The sequence below is a fragment of the Anomaloglossus baeobatrachus genome, chromosome 2 (genome assembly GCF_048569485.1).
Source record: "Anomaloglossus baeobatrachus isolate aAnoBae1 chromosome 2, aAnoBae1.hap1, whole genome shotgun sequence".
NCBI lineage: Eukaryota > Metazoa > Chordata > Amphibia > Anura > Aromobatidae > Anomaloglossus > Anomaloglossus baeobatrachus.
Window position 1 is genome coordinate 649,884,731 of NC_134354.1, and position 13,972 is coordinate 649,898,702.

A 13,972-nucleotide genomic window follows, 5' to 3' on the forward strand; every position below is an offset into this window, starting at 1 on the left:
TTGACTATTCCTGTTTACAAAACAATTCCAGTTCAGTTAAGTTTGATGGTTGCCGATCATGGACAGCACGCTTCAAATCATCCCACAGATTTTCAATGATATTCAGGTCTGGGGACTGGGATGGCCATTCCAGAACATTGTAATTGTTCCTCTGCATGAATGCCTGAGTAGATTTGGAGCAGTGTTTTGGATCATTGTCTTGCTGAAATATCCATCCCCTGTGTAACTTCAACTTCGTCACTGATTCTTGCACATTATTGTCAAGAATCTGCTGATACTGAGTTGAATCCATGCGACCCTCAACTTTAACCCCTTAACGACCGCGGGCCGTAAAATTACGTCCTAAATGACATAATCTTACTGCCCGCGGTCCTCCGGCGGCAGCATGCCGCGATCGGCACACATCTCAGCTGATTTTCACAGCTGAGATGTGTGCCTGCTAGGCACGAGCAGAATCGTTATCTGCTCGTGCCGATTAACCCCTTATATGGCGCTGTCAATACATGACAGCGCCATTATAAGCGCAATCGCGGTAAAGTTTTACTTACCGCCGAAACCGGAAGTCACGTGACGCGATCACGTGACTCCCGATAGTTGTCATGGTAGTACAGGGTCATGTGATGACTCCTGTACTACACATGAATTGGTTTCACTTTCGCTGTGCCCGGGGCACAGCAAAAGAGAAAGACAGCGTATCTGCTGTTTACAGCCTTCCAGCTGTGATCAGCAGATACTGCAGAGCGATCGGAATGCTGATCGCAATAGCCCCCTAGGGGGACTAGTAAAATAAAAAAAAAAGTAAAAAAATAAGTTTTAAAAAATTAAAAAAAAACAAAAAAACCTAAAAGTTCAAATCACCCCCCATTCGCCCCATTGAAAATTAAAGGGTTAAAAAAATAAAAAATATACACACATTTGGTATCGCCGCGTTCAGAAACGCCCGATCTATCAAAATATAAAATCAATTAATCTGATCAGTAAACGGCGTAGCGGCAAAAAAATTCCAAACGCCAAAACGACGTTTTTTTGTCGCCACAACTTTTGCGCAAAATGCAATAAGAGGCGATCAAAACGTAGCATCTGCGCAAAAATGGTACCGTTAAAAACGTCAGCTCGAGACGCAAAAAATAAGCCGTCATTGAGCCTAAGATCCCGAAAAATGAGAACGCTACGGGTCACGGAATATGGCGTAAAACGTGCGCCACTTTTTTCGGACAAACTTCCGATTTTTTTTTAACCCCTTATATAAAAGTAAACCTATACATGTTTGGTGTCTACGAACTCGCACTGACCTGAGGCATCACACCCACACATCAGTTTTACCATATAGTGAACACAGTGAATAAAATATCTCAAAAACCATAGTGCTATCGCACTTTTTTTGCAATTTTTCAGCATTTGGAATATTTTTGCCATTTTCTAGTACACAATATGGTAAAACTGATGGTTTCATTTAAAAGTACAGCTCGTTCCGCAAAAAATGAGCCCTCACATGACCATATTGACTGAAAAATAAAAAAGTTACGTCTCTCAGAAAAAGAATGGCGAAAAAAAAAAACGGAAAGCGAAAAATCGGCCGGTCGTGAAAGGGTTAACAAGATTCCCAGTGCCAGCATTGGCCACACAGCCCCAAAGCATGATGGAACCTCCACCAAATTTTACTGTGGGTAGCAAGTGCTTTTCTTGGAATGCCGTGTTTTTTTGCCTCCATGCATAACGCCCCTTTTTATATGACCAAACAACTCAATCTTTGTTTCATCAGTCCACAGGACCTTCTTCCAAAATGTAACTGGCTTGTCCAAATGTGCTTTTGCATACCTCAGGCGACTCTGTTTGTGGCGTGCTTGCAGAAACGGCTTCTTTTGCATCACTCTCCCATACAGCTTCTCTTTGTGCAACGTGCGCTGTATTGTTGACCGATGCACATTGACACCATCTGCAGCAAGATGATGCTACAGGTCTTTGGAGGTGGTCTGTTGATTGTCCTTGACTGTTCTCACCATTGTTCTTCTCTACCTTTCTGATATTTTTCTTGGCCTGCCACTTCTGTGCTTAACAAGAACTGTACCTGTGTTCTTCCATTTCCTTACTATGTTCCTCACAGTGGAAACTGACAGTTTAAATCTCTGAGACAACTTTTTGTATCCTTCCCCTGAACAACTATGTTGAATAATCTTTGTTTTCAGATCATTTGAGAGTTGTTTTGAGTAGTCCATGATGCCACTCTTCATAGGAGATTCAAATAGGAGAACAACTTGCAAGTGGCCACCTTAAATACCTTTTCTCATGATTGGATATACCTGTCTATGAAGTTCAAAGCTCAATGAGGTTACAAAACCAATTTAGTGCTTTTAGTAAGTCAGTAAAAAGTAGTTAGGAGTGTTCAAATAAAGAAATTGATAAGGGTGCCCATACTTTTGCACCGGTCAAATTTTGTTTAACTGAGGATTGCACATTATCTGTTAGTACAATAAACCTCATTTCAATCCGGAAATATTACTCAGTCCATCAGTGATTAGATATATGAAACTGAAATAGCTGTTGCAAAAACCCAAATTGTTATAAAGAAAAAAGGTTAACATTAATAGGGGTGCCCAAACTTTTTCATATGACTGTATATATGTATATATATATATATATATATAGATATATATATATATATATATATATATATATATATATATTTTTATATATATATATATATATCATGAATCATGAACAGATACGCACCTATTCACATTGAGAGGTGCTTCCAGTCCAGTTTGAACATACAGAAATTGATCAAAGAAAACACGACCGTGCACAACACCATAAAATTTATGATATAAAATGACAAGTGCATATATTCAAATAATGTGTGAGTCACATGGATGTAGCCGACCTATGGGAATAATACAAGGCACTAAATTTTTAGAACTAAAAATTCTAAGAGAAACCGATTTGGTCAAAGATAATTTTATTACTGATTAAAAATTAATGAATGCCGACTGGCAGAATAACTAGAACAGAGTCATCACATGTATAAATATTAAAAAGTCTAAAACAGGTGTCAGCGTAAGTATTAAATTGGATATAACAACACTATAGCTGTAAACTTATTTAGCTGTGAAAAATAAAGTAAGTGAGGATATAAAATACCATAGAAGTTAAAATCAAGTGTTCACAGGTATAGTACAGTATAAATAGCAATCATGTAAAAACAATATCCAGAATATGAAGTGTTTAAAAATATATAGAGCTGACTATTGATATTATTGGGGTCAAAACTATATATACTGATAATAACACTTACATTGGTATGTACAGTGATTATAGCTGTAATATACATTGTGAATATGCTGTGAAACAATGCTGTGAAAAAATGTATAATTACAGCAAAAGGTATCACTTATATGGCTTGTTATACATTGATATCCAGAGCAGGTGTGTAGTGAGACCACCCAAATGGAGACATGATAGATAGGAAGTTTTTACCTGTTCAGTAGAAGACCTGTGTACACATGTGACGCCAGTCCGATGCGCACGTTTCGGCGTCACTTTCGTCAGGGAGTCCCTTATTTAAAAATATAATTAAAACTAATGCGTGGGTTCCCGCTGCATTGTCTATTGCCAGCTAAGGGTAATCCAAGCAGCTACTGGCTGATAACCCCAATTGCTTGGTGTTACCTTCCCTGCTAATGGACTATCCAGGGAAGCCCTTTTTTTTTGTTGTTTTTTTGCCAAAAAACTAAAAAAAAATGACATGGGCTTTGCCTTATTTTTGTATGCTATCCAGGTACAGCAGGCAGGTACGGGCTGCCAACAACTTCCACCTGTTTCTTTGTACCCGGCTGGGAACCAAAACTATCGGGAAGCCCTTTTTTTAATTACTTCATGAATTTCATGAAATAATTAAAAAAAAAAACAACGTGGGCTTCGCCCAATTTTTGTGTCCAGCCAGATACAACTAGGCAGCTGGGGATTGGAATCCGTAGCGCAGTGTGGCCCAAGCTTTCTGGGCCCCCCTCTGAGAATTGCAGTCCGCAGCCGCCCCAGAAAATAGCGCCATCATAGAAGCGCCATCTTCTGGCTCTGTATCAACGGCCCTGGTGCCAGGCGGCATGCTGGGTAATAAGGGGTTAATACCAACTTTGTTTTACCAGCTGGTATTAAGCCCGAGATTCTTAATGTCAGGCCAAGTTTGACCCGGCCATTAAGAATCTCTAATAAAGGTTAAAAAAAGACACCACACAGAGAAAAAATACTTTATTAGAAATAAATGCACAGACACACTTAGGGACTCCATCTTTATTACTCCCTCTCACCCCTCCACGATCCTGGTCTTCTTCAACCAATTTAGCTCTGCTATATCCCTAAGCAATGGGAGGAGGAAGAACGCTGCTGTTCCCCGTGCTGTCTAATCGAGCAGAGGCTGCGGGTTGGTAAGCGGTGACTTCACCGCTGCCAACATTGCCATTGTAACCTATCGAGCGGGTTACTATAGCAACGGTGATCACCGATCACCTGATTCCTGGCGCCGTTATTCACCGGCTGTGGCATTATAGTGTGTGGCAGCCAATGCCTGCATGTGGCGTGACTCTGTAAAGAGCGCCAACATGCAGGGAGGGGGAGATGAGCATGTGCTCGAGCATCTTGTCTGTACTCGGCGCTTGCCGAGTAGACAGAGTACTGAGATGCTTGGGCGAGCATCGAGTACCAGCATGCATGTGCACCCATCCCTATCCACTGTCACTACAGGATCTTGCATGACGTCATAGCCATGTGACCAGTCTGTAGCCAATGAGATAATACAACTTTCACACGTGACTGGTTACATGGCTATACCATCACGGAAGGTCCTTGAGTCATTCTGGTTACCGGGAGGGCAGAGCGATGATCGACTCGGAAGCAGAAGCGGTGGGAGACAGAGTCTGCAGGATGCGTCACGGGACCTGTAAGTATAATGACAATGTTTATTATTAACTATATACTTTATTTTACAGCCCCCCCCACGCCATTCCATAACTGTAAAGTTCGAGATCAGTGATCGGACACAAGATCGTGTTGTCTCGATCTTTTCAAAATGATCAGACGAGACTCCCCGATCCCGACCATCGGGGGGATCGCCCATCACTACTGAGGGTTGGTCCTTGGCCTCAGGAAATTCTAATTTAAAGGCTGGCATTCTCTTTCTATATGGCCACTATGATTGCATCTGCTGCAAATCGGCTGACTAAGGGAATCAAATCTGTTAGTAGGTCTCCTACCTGTCCGGTAGTAGTTGTTCCGGGGACTGTTGGGTAGCAACTTCCGGAAAAAGAAAGGATGGTCCTTTTGACTGGGTTGGTGCTTCAACTCTTTTTCTTCTTTGCATAGGATTGCGAGACTTTTGGTTAGTTCCACAACTTGACCACAAAGCTCTTTAGTAGTGTCTTGTACCTGCTGGGGAGCGCACTGAACAATGACAGGTTTGGCACAGGCAGATACAGCATGTTCTTGTTCATTCACACCATTTTTCACGCCTTTGGACTTTGATACAAATCAACAAGTTCTGTGTAGACTGGCAAAGGTTTGGGTGGTGTGACTCTTATGGCAGTCTCTTTTAAAATCTAAAAGATCACTATCAGGATGTTGTAGTGCCAGCATTCTCATCTGTAACTTGGTATTGTCAGACATTACATCCTCAATAAATTGTTCTTGTAAAATTTGGTCAGCATCTGAGGGATCAGCCTGCTTAAGGACATGCGAAACTTCCTGTAATCTAAAGGCAAAATCTCTTAAAGAGTCATTAGACTGCTGCTTTTTCCCAACGAAGCGCATCTTTAACTCTGACAGGGTTCTTGTTTCAAATGTAACTCTTAACCTGTCTAGTATTTATTCAGCAGTTTTCTTTACTCTAGAAGGCCAAAATTTAACTTCCCTTACTGCAGCGCTCCCTAGCTGACCAATCAGTACCTCAACTTTTTGTTCAGGGCTCATTGGGTACAATCTGAACATTGCCTGTATTTTCTCATTAAGGTCCCTTAATGTGTGGGGTTCTCCTCTATAGCTGGGGAGTCAGGGTGCCCCAAAGTAGTATGGCATGGTTAATGGCATTGCTTGAGCCACAGAAATTTATTGGCTGCAGCTAGTCACTTTACCCTCGTCTCCAGGAGATATGCCCGGACTATAATTCATTCTCTTTAGGCAGCAGCTCTATCATTGAGCCACTGCCGTTATTGAGAGGCATAGGAGGATTTGTTAATTTGGTAATGTTTACCTGTATTTGTGCCGCCCCTGCAGCAGTCGAACTACTTGGATCCAGGGTTGCTGTGGCTCGAGGGTCTCCGGACCCGGGGGCTTGCAGCCACTGGAATATAAAGGGGGGTATTTACAGGAGATAAATGTTCGTGATGCCACCTGCGGGTTGCGGTAAAGGGAGTACCGCTGCTGCCAAAGGGCGTACCGGGGCAGATGGTGTGGGGGCAGCCAGGTGTCAGTCCCTCCGCAGGTAGGTAAGGCCCCGGACAGTGGGGATTTGGGAAACTGGTGGCTTGGCCTTGAAAAGCAGGGTGCAGGGGTCAGATCACTCACTGCGGTACTTGTGGTGCTGGATTAGGTGGAATGAGCAGACACTTACACAGATGGTAAACCAAAGTCTCTAGGTACCACAGTCTCTACGGGGGAAGCCCGTCCAGGTCCCGCTCCCACCAGTGTCACTTGGTAAGTCCGGAGCCCTGCCTCCGTGCATAAATTGATTGACCGTTGTGGCCCCTCAGCTTAAAGCTTTCGGGGCCCCGCGACCTGTGTGTGTGGCAGCTGTGCTCTTGATGGCTGGCACTTGGGATTTTAGTGGGTTGTGTAGATTGGAGAACCCTATCCCCCGCGTTGTGCTGATGCCTTCAATCTCTGACCGCTTGAGGAAAGTTCATAAACAGACTATCCTCCAAAGGTGAATTATCAGGTTGCGTGAAGCTACTCCCTGATCTAGGGTCCTGTACCCTGCCGTGCTCGGTACTGGTCCGGTTACTGGACTTCTGGTGCTGACCATTCTCCAAAACTAAGTCTGTTACACCTCCTCCAATACCCTGCGACTGGGTCTCCGACTCCTGTGGTCCCGGACCACCATCTGCGACCCAACCTGTCGCCTCCCTGGGAGCTCCAACTCCCCAGCTCCTCACTCTTTGAGGGCTAACTCTCAACTCTATGTCTCCCCTCCCACCAGTCTGCCAGACCCCTAGGTGGGCGGCCCTGCTCCAACCTGACCAACCCACTGGTGTGTCTGTACAGGTCTGGTGTGAGGTGTGGTTGGGATTTGTAGTGCGGGTGTTAGTGACACTGTTGATGGGAACCTGGAACCATGGGGGGTTGGCCCTGCACCCTGGGGGGCAGGATGCAGTTCCCTGTGGGACCCTGATGTAGTCAGGGGCGCTACATATTGCAGGCAGAGAAGCCAGAAGCAGATAATTGAGCTACATAGAGATATAGATAGATAGATAGATGCGGAATCTCTATGTAGTTGCAGTAAACTACTGTAAAGAAATGAGAAAAAAGTTACAAAAATGTATATTTAGAAAATAATTTCATTTAAGCCCCCTTTGGAACCAAACCAGCAACTTTAAAACATCTTACTGCAGCAGCTGTTGAGCCACAGGCTCTGATGACCCCAGAAGAAGGATTTTATATAGATGAAATCTTACACAGCAGATTACACTGGATATAGAGCTCCATTGTACAGAGCAGTGCATCTCTATGTCCAGTGTTCTAGACTAGAGGGAGAGGAAAAGAGGTTTTTTTTCATTCTAATAAAATTCCTAAAAATAATTTAAAAATAATGTAATTTTGATTGCGTTTTTTTTTATATATATAAAATAATAAATATCACAAATCAGCAAATAACATGGACTTATTTGGTGTCCCTGTGATCGTAATGACCCGAATGACACAGCGATTAGATTATTTATGTGGATCAGTAAATAGTGAAACACATTGTGCAATTGATTAATTTACGCTATTAAACCCATAAAAAATGTAATAAAAATGTATCACCGAGGCCGTGTTCACACGTAGCGTAAATGCGTTTTTTCTGCAGGTGTCCTCACCACACAACACAATAACAATCTTCTCTGATTATTGCGTTTTTGCTGTGTTTTTTATGTGTTTTCCCCAATATTAGATACATGTCTGGAGCAGATGTGAATCCGAATTTATACTGGATTTTAATACTACAGAAAATATTTCATTCTGCGTTTAAAAATGCGATGGCACTTCAGGCTCCACAAAGCCTATAGAGAAAAAATACACCATAATCGCATAGTTCAGCAGTGTCTTTAGACGCCCAGAGGACGAAGAATTCATGACGTCTCATCCACTTTGCATGGACATTTAGTCCATGTTCATATGGATTTTTTTTGCTGGTTATGGATGTGATTACATGAAAAGATGTAGCTATACTGCAGTTTTGATGTTATTATTCTCTAGAGATTTCTATGTGGAACTTAAAAGAACTCATGGAAAAAACTGCAGTTACTTTTTAAGAGCAGAATCCAAGCTTTTCTGTATTATAAAAACACTTAAGCGGGCTTTACATGCTACGATATCATTAATGAATTATCGTCGGGATCACGTTGTTTGTAACGCACATCCGGCGTCATTACCAATTAATTGTTTTCTTCTAATTGGCGATGTTGTTAGGTCGTTGATGACCGGTCGTTCTAATTCCAATTATCGTTGCTGTTGCAGGACGCAGGTTGTTCGTCGTTCCTGCGGCAGCACACATCACTATGTGTGACACCGCAGGAGCGAGGAACATCTCCTTACCTGCCTCCATCGGCTATGCAGAAGGAAGGAGGTGGGCAGGATGTTTACGTCCCGCTCATCTCCGCCCCTCTGCTTCTATTGGACGGCTGCCGTGTGACGTCGCTGTGAAGCCGCACTACCCGCCCCCTTAGAAAGGAGGCAGATTGCCGGCCAGAGCGACGTTGCAGGACAGGTAAGTCCGTGTTATGGGTGTAAGCGATTTGCCCGTGTCGCACAACTGACGGGGGCGGGTACGATCGTTTGCGATCTCGCTAGCAAGATCGCAGCTTGTAAAGCCCCCTTTAGGCTATGTGCCCATGTTGCGTATTTGCATGCAGTTACGCTGCGCATTGCACTGCAGCGTAACTGCATGTGTCCTGTGTCCACTGCACAATCTATGAAGATTGTGCATAATCCATGCCCACGTGGCGTTTTAAAACGCAGCGATTTGCATGCTGCCAAATCACTGCGTTCTAAAATGCAACACGTCACTTCTTTCGTGCGCTCTGCATTGTGTCATCATTCTGCTGAGAGGCAGCATGCAGAGCGCACAAATTCTGCAGTCACCAAAGTTTCAGAACGGAGCTTTTCAGCTGCGCTCTGAAGCGGACATGCAGTGACTTTTACGCTGCGGTGCAGAGCGCACACACACGTGGGCACATAGCCTTAAAAACGCAGCTTCACATCTGCACCAAAAATGCATGAATTAATGGGGAAAAGGCATAAAAAAATTCAGCAAAAATGCAATAATCAAAGAATATTGTTATTGTATAGTTTGATGCAGACACCTGCAGAAAACAAAAACCACCAGATTTCTGCAACGTGTGAACACGGCCTTATAGCCACAAAAAAAGGAATATGTCATATAGTGAAGCTAGTATAAATAGGAGAAAATTCTGGCTGCTATGAATGAATGAACAGTCCTGGTCATCTGCTGGACGCCCCTTACTGCCAAATGGGTGTGGCTAGGAGAGTGGTCAAAATTTGCCACTGCGCCACGCATACTTTGTCCCTTTTCTCTTCGTTAAGGCTATGTTCACATGCGACATCTTTTGTGTCAGTGCATCTTGAGTGCATCTAAATGCATTTTTACCGCGTTTTGCCCATTGCGTTTTTTAAGTCAAATCTATTGACTAGAGGGCTCAAAAACACGTTAAAAAACGCAAAAAGAATTGACATGTTGCATCTTGGCTGCTTCTTGAAAAATCCAGGCAAGATGCAGCCAACAAAAGATGCCCAGTGTGGACAGCAAAAACCAATAAAGCAGCCACTGGCTTGTGTACAGTCTCAACAACAGCTGTGGCGCAGTACAAATTCTTTAAGGCAGTAAATACTGACAATTTTCTCATCAATTTCCTTCAATATCAACAATATAGCATAACACTGTCTTCAGTGCATATAAGGTACAGAGGTAACATCCTGTTTGTGATGCCAAAAATTGTTGTAACCTCGTGTGGCGCACAGTAGAGTCCGATGGTGGTGATAGTTGTTGTTAATCTTTAATCATAAAACAACTCTGTTTTGGTAATGGACAGGTTTTCTTCACTGGGGACAACAGGTTGATAACTATTTACAGGTAGCGAAAGTTGGTCGGTGTTTTCCACACTTACAGTTCGAGGTTCCCACACTTACAGATAGTCAGACCTTTGAGGTAAAACTTTCCTCATTTTGGGCTGAGTTGTTCTTCACATAGAGGCAATTTATCCTTCTAGCGATGCGTTAGAAATCCTCTCAAAATGGAGGATGTCAACTCCCTCTTTTTCCTCTCAACTGGGTCTCCTAACCAACTCTATCCTTCATTGTGTAGCCGGAGTTAGCTCCTCCCACTCACATGTGATTCATACAGCTGCAGTCATTGGCTGACTGCACAGGGGAATCTTAACCCTCTGAGGGCTGCCTGTCAGCAGGTTTTCACAATATGCTACAGTATACAATATACATAGAAAATTACAACATTTTTATGAAAACCTCTATACTTCTGGTACCCATGGAGATGTTCACTTTGCGAGATACCACACTAGGGGCTTCAATAGGAGGAAAATTATTTTCTAAGGGCTGCAAATTTATGAGATATCCTCTTCTGTGACCCAGCTGAAAATTAATTATTTTTTATTTGTTTGTTTTGGGGGTAGGAGCAATTAGAACTTCTGTTATGGGGCCCCATGATTTCTATGTACAGGGCGTACATACGGGGCATGGCCTGAACTCAAAATCATTGAATCTGTCTAGGAAAGATACAAAATTATTTGCGCCGACCCAGATCCATAGAAGATCTGTGGTTAGTTCTCAAAGATGTTTGTTATATTCTTCCTGAGCGTCAGGTTACTTCAAAACCCTTGTGCAAGTGTACCTAGATGAGTTGATAGCGTTCATGCTGTTTTGAAGGCAAAGGGCAGTCACACCAAATATTGATGTGATTTAGATTTCTCTTTAGTTTATTCACTGTGCATTTTGCTAATTGATGAACATACACTATTAAAACATATATTTTAGAGAATTTTTACTTTACAAGTTTTTCCACATTGGCTTTAAGCTATATTCCCACAATCAGGATTAGAGTTGAGTGAGTACCTAACTATTTGTACTTGCGATACTAATTACGAATGCTGTCTAATACTCGTGTATTTATTCTGAATAGCGTGTGTAATGCAAGTCAATGGGGCATACTCCCAATGTAACGAGTAACCCGAATACCGTACTATTAGTGCAAGTATCGAATAGTGCGTCATTCGGGTTACTCGTTACATTGCGAGTATTCCCCATTGACTTGCATTGCACACGCTATTCAGAATGAATACACGAGTATTAGACAGTACTCACTATGAGCATAGCGAGTACACATAGTTAGGTACTCGCTCAACTCTAATCAGGATCCATTGAGTTTTGGACTCTGTACTATTTCTGCACCATCTCCGCATCTTAGTTTACTTGCTTTTTTTAAATTGCGTTTTTCTCACGTTTTTGACTCTGCGTTTTTGTATGTTTGGTGTCCCCTTGAAATGAAGGTGCTTTGTTTTGAAACTTCCTCATATTGATATAATTAGGTGTGGATAACAGGTGTTTTTGATGCGTTTTGACCTTGTAAATGCACCAAAGACACATGTTCATTTTTTACTTGCGGAATTTCCGCATCAAATGCAAGTCTATGGAGAAATTCAGCACAGAAGACTCAGCGTGCCTGCAAGAGACATGGACATGCAGTGGATTGGAAAAATGCACCCCAGGTGAGCTTACACAGCATAAAAAAGAAGTACAGTGGGCAGGAGATTTCTATAAATCTGATACAGTTTGCCTGTAAAATGCTGTGTTTATGACTCAATAAAAATATGCAGTGTCAAAGATGTGAGTAAAATCCTTTGTAGGCGCATAACCTAAAACTTTTACACAGTACTGTATATAAAATTATAGCTTTAGTAATATCAAAGGGTAATCAAGACTATATAAAAAACTGATGTCATAAGAAAAACAGCAGCTTAGGTCCAGGTACAACATTGGCCTAGCAATATAGAAAACAGATGAGATATATATCTAGAAAACCATATAAAGCATATCCCACAGTTAAAGGAGTTGTCCACTACTGGGACAACCCATTCTGATTCCACATGTTTCACCCAGTAAAATAATAAAGCCTACACTCACCTCCTGGACCAGCGCTGTTCCAGCAGGGTCCAGAATCGCGGAGTTGGGGCTTACATGGGGTTGTGACATTTTGCGAGCCCTGCCTCCAGTCAGCAGGGGCTTCTGTCTCCCTAGCTTAGACCGAAATGAGTAAAGCGGGCTTTACACGGAACGACATCGCTAACGAGATGTCATTGGGGTCACAAAATTCGTGACGCACATCCGGCCTCGTTAGTGATGTCGTTGCGTGTGAAACGCACGAACGACCGTTAATGATCAAAATTACTCACCTAATCGTTGATCGTTGACCGGTCGTTCTAATTCCGATTATCATTGCTGTTGCAGGACGCAGGTTGTTCGTCGTTCCTGCGTCAGCACACATCGCTATGTGTGACACCTCAGGAACGAGGAACATCACCGTCCCTGCGGCTGCCCGCAATGAGGAAGGAAGGAGGTGGGCGGGATGTTACGGTCGCTCATCTCCGCTTCTATTGGGCGGCTGCTTAGTGACGTCGCTGTGACGCCGAACGAACCGCACCTTTAGAAAGGAGGCAGATAAGTAGTGTGATGGGTGTAAGCGATTTTGTGCACCACGGCGGCGATTTGACCGTGACACACAACCGACGGGGGCAGGTGCTTTCACTAGCGACATCGCTAGCGATGTCGCTGTGTGTAAAGCTTGCTTTATTCAACAGGAAGTGAAAACTGCAGCTGCTGCTCAATTCCTGTTCATTGTTCATTTAAACTTAAAGCAGGGAGACAGAAGCTGGCGCTGATTTAACTCGGGGCTCTCATGATGTCACAACCCCATGTGAGCCCCGGCAATCCGAACCTGGACACTGCTGGAACAGCGCTGGAACAGGAGGTGAGTACACAGTGCAAGCGCTGTAATCGCGCACACCGCTACTTGACTGATATTCTACTCTGTATCGTGTGTACTGAGCAGTGTGTCAGACATGGGCAGGGGGAGACATTAAAGTGCTCTTATACTACATGCCCACGATAAGGGTTCACAGCATTTTCGATGCAGCATGTTTTCACTGCGTTCAAAACCCTCTGTTGTACAGGACAAGCACAGTGGATGGGATTTCTAGAAATCCTATGCCCACTGTGCTTGTTTTTCCCACAGCATAAACTGACCTGTAGTGGGGCTTCCCGAGCTGCAGCATGTCAATTTTTTGCTGTGGAGCTTCAATTGTTCTCTGCAGGAAGAACAGAGTGAGACCACAGCAGCCCGAACCCTGATTGTTGGCATGGACCACTACGGTCTCCTGTTTAGAACACTCACGGACCCACAGGAGAGGACATGCTGGATCGTGGTCACGTAGTTTTACTGTCTAATAAGTGCTGCTTGTTCACTACTCCAGTAAAACCTTGATCTCTAGAAGCGAGCAACTGTAGCAAGAATATAACTCAATTTTCCCCTGCAGACACTCTTCCAATTAGACTACTGCCACTTTTATTGGTCATGCAGAAACAAAGCAGAAACGTCAAGTTGGTGCATGGCTCCTTTAATTCCTCTATTTCAGAAAATGATGAAGTTAAATGATGGATGCAATTTGCGGCTTCACCTTAGGTCTAAGGATCTGAACTGACA

General features: G+C 43.3%; 1 protein-coding gene across 1 annotated transcript in view; it reads left to right on the forward strand.

Annotated features, from left to right (window-relative positions):
- The window catches only part of GDF11 (growth differentiation factor 11), a 504,637-nt gene that overhangs the window by 482,259 nt on the left and 8,406 nt on the right, over positions 1-13,972 (forward strand). The gene's annotated exons all lie outside the window — the stretch shown is intronic.